At 35.7% G+C, this 13,032-nt stretch overlaps 3 long non-coding RNA genes across 3 annotated transcripts; 1 reads left to right on the plus strand and 2 right to left on the minus strand.

Annotated features, from left to right (window-relative positions):
- Positions 1-576: 576 nt before the first annotated feature.
- LOC108950941 lies at positions 577-1,017 on the minus strand. Its single transcript, XR_001975419.2, has 2 exons — positions 911-1,017; positions 577-652 (listed from the first exon to the last, which is right to left on the minus strand). It is a non-coding gene; the product is annotated as an uncharacterized LOC108950941 (long non-coding RNA).
- Positions 1,018-2,999: 1,982 nt separating this feature from the next.
- LOC113475704 lies at positions 3,000-4,172 on the plus strand. Its single transcript, XR_003397467.1, has 2 exons — positions 3,000-3,107; positions 3,181-4,172. It is a non-coding gene; the product is annotated as an uncharacterized LOC113475704 (long non-coding RNA).
- Positions 4,173-10,145: 5,973 nt separating this feature from the next.
- LOC108950936 lies at positions 10,146-11,185 on the minus strand. The gene is made up of 2 exons (XR_003397466.1): positions 11,022-11,185; positions 10,146-10,594 (listed from the first exon to the last, which is right to left on the minus strand). It is a non-coding gene; the product is annotated as an uncharacterized LOC108950936 (long non-coding RNA).
- Between the last annotated feature and the right edge of the window lie 1,847 nt (positions 11,186-13,032).

Consider the following 13,032-nt stretch of genomic DNA (forward strand, 5'->3'; position numbering starts at 1 on the left):
TGTGTTTATAAGAGTTGCAGCTACGCATTTTATAACCCAGAAAACTTAATAGCATATAGATATAAGGAATGTTCTCATTTTTGTATACAAGCTGGAGAATCACTAGGCATACCTCTGCATGTGGCTGCACAGCTGCCTATTAAAGTGATAGATGTTATACAGTACCAACAGGTAGGCTATATACAAAGCAGTGCTATTAATAAATGAAAAAAAAATAAAAATTAGAATCTCATTTTATAATCCTTTCTGTACTGGTTTACTTTTTCAGAGACACTAGAATACATTGAGGGTTAATCAATAAAGCCATCCAGCGGTACAGCTTGCACCAGCAAGAAGTACTCATCACACAGTAATTTTATTGGATCAATTGAAACCATCCAAATTTAAATTTCCAACTATTCACTTACAAATTGTATTCACTTTATAAAATAGATTAATAAGTACCAGATCATGTGAATATGTTTTCTATTTTTACATTCTTTGAAAATAACCAGGTCCAGAAATATAATAGTTTTTTACATTTTTATTTTGCAAAATCATTGAAAGTGGTTGTTCACAGATGTCGAAGCTTTTTTTGTGCCGTAAGAAGTGTTACCACCTTATTTTGTTTTATCGCTTTTCATTGCCATATCACATTCACACCATACCCAACCTGCAAAATATCGGATCAGTGCTTTTTCCTATCATGTTTCTCAAAAAAAAAATCTTTGCAATGATGCTTCAAGTTATTTGTTATGACCATTTACAAAATATTCAAAGATAGCTGCTAAGACATCCTGACTAAATATACCAAATTGCTACCAATACGGATGTATTTAGAGTTTAGACATTAGCTGGACGATCATGCACCACCTCAGTCTTACTCTTAAGAACACAGTTATTTAATATTAATCTTTCACCAAATCTAAACCTCTTTAAACGTTTACTACTTGCCAATCCAAAATATATTGAACAAACTTCGTATTTAACCAGTCTAGATGATCATCATTTGCAGAATAACTAGAATGATTCACAGAGCAAGTAATCATTTTACACCACCTGTAAAATGTTGGGATTGAAACAATTACTTGTCCATCAGTAAGATCCACTCTGCGATTCTATCAGAGTAGGTATACCTTAATCCAGAGTCTTTCCTACATCCAAACCGAGAGCGGAGAGTCCTCTACAATTTAGTTCAATATGAACACTTGACACCGTCTTTATTTTAAGTGGTACAAATTCCGCATGTGGGTCCATAAAATGGCTTGGATGAGTAGGCTACAAGCCATTGGGAGTGGTCTGAAAGCTTTAAGCTAAGTTACACTTGAATTTAATGTAATCGGTAATTACCCCAAGTGAATGAACATTAAATGGCTTGGTCGGTATGGACTTGGTGCAATAAATTTTGCAGGCAAGTCTAATGAAGGTACAACACCAAATTTAATTATTCACATGTAGGCTAGACTGTACATTAGATGTCTTCCCGTTTAAAATGTGCCTCACAAATAGATTGCCTGTACAAATAGTTGTACAACTACGATTTGAAATCCATACATTAATAAACAAGTTGCCAGTCATACAATATACAAAAATAATACCTAAACAAGTTGTGTGTATACTCATTAGTCATATATAACAGTAACGCACCTTTTCCGGTAAGACAAAATGCACTGCCAGTTCTTTACGGTGCCTTTTCTCTACATGCTTGGCCAGATCGGCTCCCGACATTTTAAATAGGGGTGTTTGGAGATGTTGGTCCTACACTCATAAGAGCAACCAGGAATACAGCAGTGCGAGATTTTTATAATACTGTATTTGTACGTCTATATAAACAACAAACTGTCGAAATCTGCATACGACTGCAATTCAACGCTATTATGAAACCGGAATTAGCACGGATTCACCGAAGTGTGATCTTTCTTAACTTTTTCGCCAGTTTCGTATCTATTTGTTTAGGTATCTATGCTTAGAGCATTTGGACACTCTTTTCTTTAAAGTTTAAACCTTAAACATTATATAGGAACAAAATAACAATGATACACAGTAGCTTACTTTTTGCAATGTGTCCTACATCAAATCGGTGTTGTGTTTCAGGCATGTTAAGCCGAATGTATTTGGCAATTTGTGGATGACGGTCTGTTACAACTTGTTTTATGTGATTAAAGATATGATGAAAAAGGAATGGGTAAGTTTGCGTTTATTTATTTTCTTGGTTGAACTAATAAAGTAAAAACAACCGGACTATTAAGTTTTGTTATAATCCTATTTAGGGCTGCCATATGTGGGAATCACTTTTGACATTATAGTAAAAGGTTTAAGAAAACAGCATAGATTGTACACCCAAGAAAAAAGTTATCGAAGGTATCTGGAAAAATAACTGGTTGTCCAATAAAAGAGCCAGCAGTGCGTAAATATTTACCACAAAAGCTCAGATACAGTTGTGTAGCTGATTTACGAAACACAGTAAACAAACTGTCAGAAAAAGTGAAAGGTACAGGTTTTTTATACATAACAAACAATCATTTCATTAAATATGCAGTTAAAGTGTTATAAAATCTTTATTATAGGTTTTCTATATTATGTAATTCTATTATGAGTCACCAAATTTCAGAACATTGGATTTATTATGATTGGAAGTCATTTTGTTATTTTGGAATACAAAGAACAGAACACAATACTGCCTCGAATCAGGTAAATCAATATACTTTGGTTGATTCTCTTTTTGAAATTATTTTTATTCTAATTGTATGTTTTTAGAATTGAATTTGATTTTAATGCGCACATCACTGCTGTAGCATGGTCTGGATAGAAAGTTTCCAATGCTATAAGTCTTTTGGGTAATGGTCAACTTGACACTTTGTACAATGTGCTGAGGTAAGTATTGTAAAAGCTAAATTTTAGATGAATTTTGTCACGACCTATGTTCTTGTATAATGTGCTAAGTAAGTATTGTAAAAGCTAAATTTTAGATGGATTTTGTCACAACCTATGTTCTAGGTGAAGCAGAACGTCTGACCCTGTGTCAAGGCATTGAAAAATAGGTCACGGGTTCTTTGGAAAACTGGTATGGGATGGGAAGAAAATTGAGACGTCAAATATAATTAGGTCATCTTAATGCAATATTATAGGTAATATGTGTGTACTTCTAAGATACAAGTTAAAGCAACCTCACTATTACTGTTTCTTCATTTGGTTCTTTAGTGTCATTTCTTTGTGATGTTCCTGTATGTGTGAAGTGCTGAAAGTATGCAAATGTTTAAGTTGTTCAAATTTGACAATCAGATACATGAAACTATTAAGGTTTGTGGTTAGGATTATTTTGTTCATTGATTCACTGGGGGGCTTGTGTGTATGTTGTCTATGGAGAAGAAGAAAAGAGTCTGAATAATTGGCACAAAATGTTTTACAAAAAATCAAATCAGCAATGCATTAGTGTCTATACATGCAAGGAGATATCATCCTGATGTAGTGCGTTGTCACTTGAGTTATACTGTCGCTCTCCTGCTGCATATGAGCACATACGCAGCAAAGCTCTAGGGTTGCCATCAATATCAATTATAAAAAGTTACAGATACAGATTTAACTTATTGCGCCATTCTAACATTTACTATAACGAATAGTTTAACAAGAGAGCCTAGCTCTAATGGATGAGTACGTATGATTTAAACATTAAGATAGATGATATCAGTTAAAGAAGCACCGAGTGGTCTCACTGCCGCTATTGTGAGTCCAAAATCAAGCAAACACACCGACGTTTCAATGTGTTTGGACAATTATGTTTTGTTGCAAGCGTAAAATAGTTAAACATACTGTTTATGTTTTGTTGCAAACGTAAAATAGCTTATATATACCCTGTCAAACATCTAAAAATATAAAATAACCCATTGGGTTTAAACGAACTTGTTAAGTTTTATTTGCGTTTTCCTGTTGTGGGAAGGTATAAAATAGCTTGTATTATTCTTTTAATACATTTTTTTGCGAAATAATATAATACTTACCCCTATTAAATAACTAAAATTTCACGCTTCTAGATCTTGTTTTTGATTTTTTTCAAAACAGAAAACAAATTACCGATGTGTTTTAGACTTTCAAACTTTTAGGTTAGTTTTTAAGTCCAAGCTTTACCTCAATTTACTTTTTACGTAACATTCTATTGGCTGTGGGAGATTTTTTCTATTAGGATGTCGCAAAAATAATTAACCTAAACCTGATTACTTTAAATTCAATTAAGTCGAGAGTGTATTTGTATAATTTAACAAATATACGCCCGGTCCCTTTTGTATAGAATACATTTGTTTTGTGTTTTCTATGGACGTATAATTTTATTGTGGTATTTTTATAGAGAACACTTTTACTACAACGCATGATTATGCACGTTTTACAAACCGACTTTCAAATAACATGTTATAATATCGCAACTCCTACATTTTTATAAAATCGACGCCACTGCAAATAACCATATTGGGGGTTGCTCGTCCACATTTATAAAAGTTGCATATCACAAAGCCACATTATGTTTGACCAGATAACCTAGTTCACCTCACAACAGATGTAAAAATATTTGCATTAAATAGTTCACTATGAAACTCATTTGTGTATAACAAAAAGTAAAGCATGTTATTGTATGATAACAATGTATTGAATATTCTGTTATTTCTGCTACCAGGCATAGTATAAACAATATATCAGAGGCTGATCTGGTATAAAAACGTAGTGTATTTCAAACGTTTCGTCTGCCATACGGCGAGACTTCATCAGGGAATGAAACGCAACAGTTACAACAAGCGAAAAGCAGGAAAGGGTGGGAAAAGGCGATATAAACGTGATAAATGGGCACTGTAAGGAAGAGACGGTGAAAGGGCAAAACGCAGTCACGTGAAAAATCGAAAACTGAAAATTTATCTGGTTGTTGTAAACTGTGGGGAAAAAGGTGCATTGTTCTTTGTTGTTGACACATTCCCGGTGTATGTGAATGTGTAGAGTCTCTAAAAACAAACGTTTGGTCAGGTCGGTCTTCCGTTCGAGAATTCGAAAGTTCTCAAACGCCACTCGGTGATTACATACAGAGTGCTTGGACGGAGCCGTCTTGCTCGTGTCCTTGCTGCGACATCTCGGCGATGTTCTTTCAAGCGCGTTTTTAGAGCTCTGCCCGTTTCTCCGATGTACACACCCTCACAGTCACCACAGGGAATCAAATACACAACCCCCTTGGGCTTAGTTGCCTAATTTTCAACGGGGTGAGATAACAGGCTGCGAAGCGTTGTGTGCGGCTTGGGATTAAACCTTAATACCGTGATCGGTAAGCATTTTCTTTAGAGTGTCGGACAGTCCTGGGACATACGGGAGGATCACAGTTGCAATTAGTAGGTGTTATTTCTTTGAGTTTCTGTGTTGGCTTCCACTTTACCATCCACAGCGGGTATGAGTTGTACCGAAGCCCGTCTTTAATAAAATTCATTTCATCTTGTAGACGTAGTGGATCGGATACCAAAGCCTCTGATCTATGTTTTAGGGACCTTATTACCGCTATTTTATGTTTGATCGGATGAGCTGACCAAAAAGATAGATAGCGATTAGTGTGGGTAGGTTTCCTGTACACGTTGGTTTTAATTCCTCCTTCTTTGTCCCGACTCACCTCAACATCTAAGAACGCTACTCTTCCTTTGTTCTCCATTCTAGGGTGAACTGGATGAACTCTTCTATTCCGTTTATGTGATCCAAAAAAGGGTGAAGTTGTTCCGCACCAATGATGGCAAAAGTGTCGTCAACGTAACGCTTCCAGTATCGAAGAGGATGCATGAAAGTAGCGAGGGCCTCCTCTTCAATAGTCTCCATAACAACATTTGCAATGGCGACAGAGATGGGCGAACCCATCGCTGTACCGAACACATTGTTGGTAGAATGCACCCTGAAACGCAAAACACGTAGCGTTAAAGACACAACCGAAGACCCTCTACAATATCCTCACAAGTCACAAGACAGGAGGGTGCGATCTTCCAAATGATCCGTTCTTAACCGCGTCACGGCGCCGACATCGCCAGAGGTATCGGGACATTGGTGACTAAAGAGACCACATCAAAGGAAACTAAACACTCACCATCTGCAATTGTCATTTCTGTTACCTCGGCCGTGAACTCATGTGAATTCCTGACGTGGTGACTATTATTACCAATCAAGGGGACAACGATTTTGGCGAGAAACTTAGCCAACATATAGCTAGGCGAACCAATAAAAGAGACAATCGGTCATAACGGGATACCTGGTTTATGGACCTTCGGGAGTCCATACAGTTGGGGTGTCCTCCCATCCGTACAGTGTAGCTGCCGAAATTCACTGTACGATAGAACCTCACGCTCCCTGTGAAGACGTCGAACATAATTATTTACCTTACGTTCTAAGGAAGGAGTCGGATTCCGAGCCAGCTTCTTGTACGTTCTGGCGTCTTTCAGGAGTTCCAAAAGTTTGGCTGTGTAATCCGTTCGGTTCATAACCACCGTACGATTCCTCACTATCAGCCTATAATATAACAATCGAACGGTCTTTTTGCAATTCCCGTATAGCGGCTAAGTATGACTTAGGCACGTTGGTGGTTGCGGTCTTAGGCTACGAATGCATCCCACCAACTTGCTTTGCAAAAGTGACTTAATGTGCAGGGGTTGTCCGACAAGGCCCTTCTCTATAGACGCTACTATCTGCTTCCACGGTACATGTATTGAATTAGTAACAGGTACAACCCCATTATTGAATAGTAATACCGAACAAATTTAGTATTGCACAAAACAAAATGATGATTTAAGATTGGCATCGGGATTCACATTTTAACAAAATCTAGGGTGACGTGATTAAAATGCATTTACGATCACAGCTTGATACATATAAACAAACTTCATTGAATAGTATGATTAGAGTATGGTTGGGGCCTGATTGTTTCTATAGGCTAAACACTTAACAGCAGGTTAAAATTTGTAGTGACCTGTAAAACTTGGGCCAAAACACTTTATCTAACAATTGTTTTGAAAATTGGGATGACAAGGCACCCCGGAACCCCTAAATGAACGCCTATGAATAGTGGTACATAAACATGATAAAGTATTATACTACTATAGTACACTATTGTCTGAGAAATAACTAACACATGTTCGATTCCTTGTTGCTATGCATAGAAAATCATCTGTTTAACTTCTTCTATACTTCCCTTGAATCTGCATAATAGATTATATACAGAACACAATATGACTTACAATGTACACGGCAAAGATAAATATTAGAGCATGTCAGTCTTCGCCTAAACGTTCATAACTTAAGTAACAGCAATAACCCATGTATGTAACCACAAAGTTTGGGTGCCTGCTGCTCGGCTAGTGCTGCTACAAGTGAAAGTATTTTAACATCGGCATAACGGGTAATCCTTTAGCTGGTGGCCACCTGAAATTTTGGTTTCAAAATGTTCTATAGCCCTCGCCCCTCACTGATACACCTGCTAATTTTTTTCCTCAAAAAGTCGGGCGTTCGTGTCAAAAATTAACTTTAAAAATTCGCGAAAACATGCCCGTCACCGTAATTCGTCGTAAGGTTATCGATTTATTACGTCACAATCGCGGTCTGTTACATCGCAATAGTGGTATATTATATACGTTACAGCTTTATTTTTTTCGCACTGTTTTAAAGGGCCTAAACACACCCCAAATGTACTTCGCTTAAATCGATAGAGTGTGTTTTTTCTAATTCCAACGACACCTTACTTGTTTTAATCGATTCTGTATAACCAAAGATATTCCAGCTCAAACATCGTGAAATTCAAAAAACTGATTTGAAAGTTGCGTGGCGAAAAAAATTGAGAAGTGTACTACACACGTGACAAACACGTCACAAAATTGTTGAAGCGTGGCCGCTTTCATTCAGAAAGGCGAGAAGCAGTGTTTTCAGCGAAAAACGAGAGAACAAAAAAAACGCAATAAAGCACAAAAAAAACGCAGGTTTCGCTTTTACGAATGAATCAGTCACGTGACTAGTACGTTCCTACGTCACCATCACGGAGCACGTAGTAAAAAAAAGATAGCGCTAGAGATCACTGTTTGAAGACGAATATCTCCGCCTATACTGGACCAATTTTAATAAGCAAAGTATTTTTGGAATCAATAAAACGGTCGCTTTATGAATTTACTATAAAAAATAAAAGTGACGTGGGGTGTGTTTAGGCCCTTTAACATAGGAATTAAACGTAACAATACGTATTTTATTACGTAATAATCGAACCTTGGTTTAATTCATAACGGCTGGTGTGGAAAATACGGTGACACAGCAAGATTTTGCGCATTTTCAAAGTTAATTTTCGACTTGAACGCCCCAGTTTTTTCGAAAAAGATTTCAGGTGGCCACCAGCTAAAGGATTACCGGCATACCGTTCTAGAAAATTATTGCTTACTGTTATAACACAGCTAAAAGTAGCTGTTGAATAATCCGCAGTTAAATATGCCATCTCTAAAGTGCTGAGTATAGTAAGTACCAACCTCATTTCACCAAAGAAAACTACAGTATTTTTTTATTTTACGATGTAAACTGTTGTTAAACCGAAGTTAGCATTTTACGATGTTAACTGTTCTTGGCAATTGCTGGTAGAAACCACAGATATAAAAAAGGAACGCGCATCTCCAATGTCGGCAAAGGAGAGAGCTGATACACTATCTCTCTCTTTCGCGGATCGTTCCCGTTTACTATTGTAGTCAATGAAATCGAGGGCGTTTTATAAGTTTTTCTTTGTTTTTTTGACTTAATTTGAAGGTATAAGGTAAAATAGTGTATATGTATTTCTAACAAAAGTTAAAATAACTATTTTCTAGTGTATATATATTTCTAACAAAAGTTAACGTTTTTAAATAAATTTATTAAATATTTAAATGTCCTAAACAAGTGATTAACTCTACCAAACACACAAAAATAAAAAAGGAATAGAACGCAACGCACATCCCCAATGTCGGTAAAGGAGAGAGGTGATACACTCTCTCTCTTTCGCGGGTCGTTCCCGTTTATTGTAGTCAATAGAAGCCAGGGGACCTTTATGTAGTTTTTCTTTATTTTTTGACTTAATTTAAGTTTATAGGGAATAATAACTATTTCCAAACATATATATATTTCTAACAAACGGTTTGTTTGAACGTTTTTAATTAAATTTATAAAATATTTTATTTTCCTAAACAAGCGCTATAAAATATTTAATTTTCCTAAACAAGCGCCAAAGTGCAAGCGTTAACCTTCCAAAAACTAAACTGGCCTAATAAACTGGAATAGTTAGTGTAGTTTTTAAAATAAACAGCTAAAACCTCCTGAAATCACTGTGCACCTAACTTTTACAATGGAGATGAAGCGAAATGGGGACGGAGTTGGCGGTCACGTGATTAGAAAAAAGAATATATCACGGTTTTGGGCAGTGGCGCGTTCTACTATTTTTTATTCTTGTGATCAAATAACTCTAAACTGGCCTAATAAACTTGAATAGATTGTGTATTTTTTGAAATAAACAGCTAAAACCTCCTAAACCTACTATGCGCCTATCTTTTACAATGGGGACGGAGTTGGGGGTCACGTGAATAGAAAAAAGAATATATTACGGTTTTGGGAAGCTGCGCGTTCTACTCATAGATATCATATATATAACTAGATTGCGCATCTCGTGTTTTCAACCAATGTGAAATTGAAGTCAATTGAAGCGCGCCATTTTTAAATCGTATGTGACCCACTTGTCTATTATCGCATATTGGTAATGTGTTATCTGGGTTAGTTTTTGGCAGGAAAAACTCATTTAATTCAAACAAAAAGTTAACCTACGGCAGATATTTCTTTAATGAGTCTGTATGATTATACTCTGAAGATTTTGCGTTTTTAAAAGTGACGTTTGACCCAACTTTTACCGACAATTTACGTGAGAAACTTTAACTCCTAACACAGTTTAGCAAGGTGTTGCCATAATTAGCCAGTCTTTCAGTGAGTTTTTTTAAACTTACCTGTTGGTGATTTATTCTAGTTCGTAATAATATATATTAAATTTAAAATGGCTATACAAGGCAAATGCAGCAGTATCTATATAGGCCAATTCAAGTGTGGCGATTATACCCAATGTACCGGTATAATGGACTCGCATCAAGTTGTACTTGTACGTCTAGTTTTTAAAAACAAATGTATTCAAAGTTTGCGTAAAGAAACGACCCGTGCGATGGGGGGAGTTGGCTTTAAAGAAGTTTGATCTAAAAATTGGATCATGATGGAAAAACAAAACCCCCAAAAAGAAATTCCACCAAGTACACAGTATACTGTTTCAGGTGCACATTTACAGATAACATAATGATTACATTATAGTATCATACTATCAAAATAAAAATATGGTTATATAACAAACACATGTACAAATTGGTGCAAGTAAATAATTTTAGGATGGAATAGGTGGCTTAGTTAATGTGTTGAGTATTAAGTATATAATGGTGATAACGCAAAAAGAAAATTTCGCTGTTTGGTCCAATGAGTATCCAATTGTTTGTGTGGGAGGTTTCCAGTTAAGAGGAATGTCTGGACATTCATCATTGGTGGAAACTAATCTCTACCAGCCAGTTGATCCAAGTCTCTGTGACACATAAATTTTGGCCAGTAAATCTGTATTTAATACGTTAATTAAACAGTACTAGCATGAAGCACACCTGTAATGATTATATTACCATAACAAGATTTTTAGATCATGAGATTTGTAATATACATAGCTAATTTTACTGGTAACTGGTTAATCATAGTTTTAAAAACAGCTTGTTGGTTCCAACAGAATAAAGAAAATATGCTTTCTCTGTATATCATTATGCAACTATTGCCTACAAATTTTCGAAACCTTTGTGTTGATAAAATTTAATTTAAAATAACAAAATATGCTGTAAAATGTCAAAAACTAATCCTGCTAGGAAAAAAATATAAAACACTACTATTATAATTGTCTTGTAGCCTACTGCAATAAACATTATTGGTGCTTAAACAGAACCAATTTATTTAATATTTTTTCGTACCAATTGTCCAGCAATAGTTTGATTGAATTCCTTACCTAGATGATGAAACCGAATTTTGCAATATGCCAATGCAAGTGATTTTATAAGGTGAAACACATGGTTGTCCATTACAGAAGAATCAGTCATATGATTATTTAGTTCTTCAAATAATTAACTGTTATCCTCCAAAACAGATGTAGCAATGGCTAACGGTATCCCTTTTCCTACAAGAATAACAATTTAAGGTATGTGTTGTAAGATCCACAAGAAAAAATAATCTTTATTGTTTAAAATTCTTTAAATATTATGTCTTCTTCATTATTCGTATAGGTAAATATCTATAAAGAAAGAACTGCAAATTTAAAGCCATACCTTGTGGTAATTTTCCCTTGGTAGTTAAAAGAAGCCTTTGAAATCTTATTTCAGTTTCTTCGCAAACTTTTATTGTACTGTTTGTAGGTTTACATAATCCACCTTTGTCTTTTTTTTCTAAAAACAATGAATTTGGTTTTTCTTTTGTAGATCCAAGGGCAGCACAGCACTGGTAACAGAGCAGTTGTTTTTGGACCATTTTTGCAGCATACCACGCAATGTACGAAATTGATGCCTTTTTATATTCTGAGAGTTTCGTTATTGGTGGAATGTCAAAATAATCATGATCCTGGTGAAGTGGTATGTTTTCTAATAGATCATACTTTCTAATTAACGCTACATTTGAAATTGTTATTGGTAGTTTTTGGCCAAAATTATTGTCTTCTAGAACTGAAATAACTTTCAAAGGATTGCTTGTGTCGCAGTTCCCTTTTCCTGCTTCAATGCTGCCCCTTATAGGAAGGCGTTTGTACGCGGCAGTGAATTGTTGAACAGTGGGGTTGTTGTTGAATCCACCAGCTGATCGAATCGCACCAAAAAAAACAATTCCATGTGATGTTGACTTAGTTTGTATGTTAGTATATACCTCATTGGTGCCTCCTGTTGTTCAACTAAATCATGAAATAATTTCTTTGATACATCGGCTGCCATTAAGAATCCTAGAAAACCAGTTTTTTTGCGGGATTTAAGTATTGGAACATTAGACTTGTCTCGTAGACCACTGATGTATCTAGAAGCATTCTGTAAAAATGGTTTCCAGCTAGATTGATTGGATAGTCGAAGTGGTGATTTAAAACCCCTACCAAATGGATTACGTGAATTTAAAACATCGAAAAGTCTGTCAAATAATCTTATAAATTTAACTGTTGCAGCAGAACCTTGACATTTTTTTCATTTTCAGGATGGTGCAGCAATAATCAATGGCATCAGCTACACTTGAACTTAAGGCCTGAGCTGCGAGGTTCACCTTCATTTTTTGTTGTCTCCATTGAATGTGAGCTAGTTTTAATTTATTAGCAAGTCGAAGCCCTTCATTCTGTTGTAGGTTTTGCAGCTCCACAATGAATTTCCAATCGATTTTACTTCCATCTTCATCAATAAGGACTTCTTCACTACCTAACACATTTCGGACAAGCTTCAGCATATGGCATATATCCAAAAGCACATATACATTTTGGGTGGAATCAAGTGGATGTTTAAAAAAAGGTTGCAAATTGATTGGATTTAAACATGCACCAAGTTTGGTCAGCATTGAAATATGACACGAAGGACCATCACAGGTCACAGAACTAACCATCACCCCAACATCATGTAAACGTTCTAGGGCTGTGGATTTTCCCTATTTTTGTTTAACCGTTAACCATTCAGTTTTAACCGGTTAACCGATACAAGTGTAATCCTAATAAAAGCGTCTTGTTTATCGCTTTTCTTTCGCGAATTTAAAGGTAACTTTACGACGAACGTATGGACTATGATTGCAATACACGCGCAAACGTTCTTAACGTTCAAGTAATGCTTTCTTATTCATATTCAAACCTGTTTTAAAACACCTGCCGTCTAAATAATCAACGTGTGAATTGCAATTATGACGCAGTTATTAACGTGTGAATTGCTATTATGTCGTAATCAATTGCCAGGTCAAACAATCGCTGTTATGATG

Source organism: Ciona intestinalis, unplaced genomic scaffold (genome assembly GCF_000224145.3).
Source record: "Ciona intestinalis unplaced genomic scaffold, KH HT001179.1, whole genome shotgun sequence".
In the NCBI taxonomy this organism is placed as follows: domain Eukaryota; kingdom Metazoa; phylum Chordata; class Ascidiacea; order Phlebobranchia; family Cionidae; genus Ciona; species Ciona intestinalis.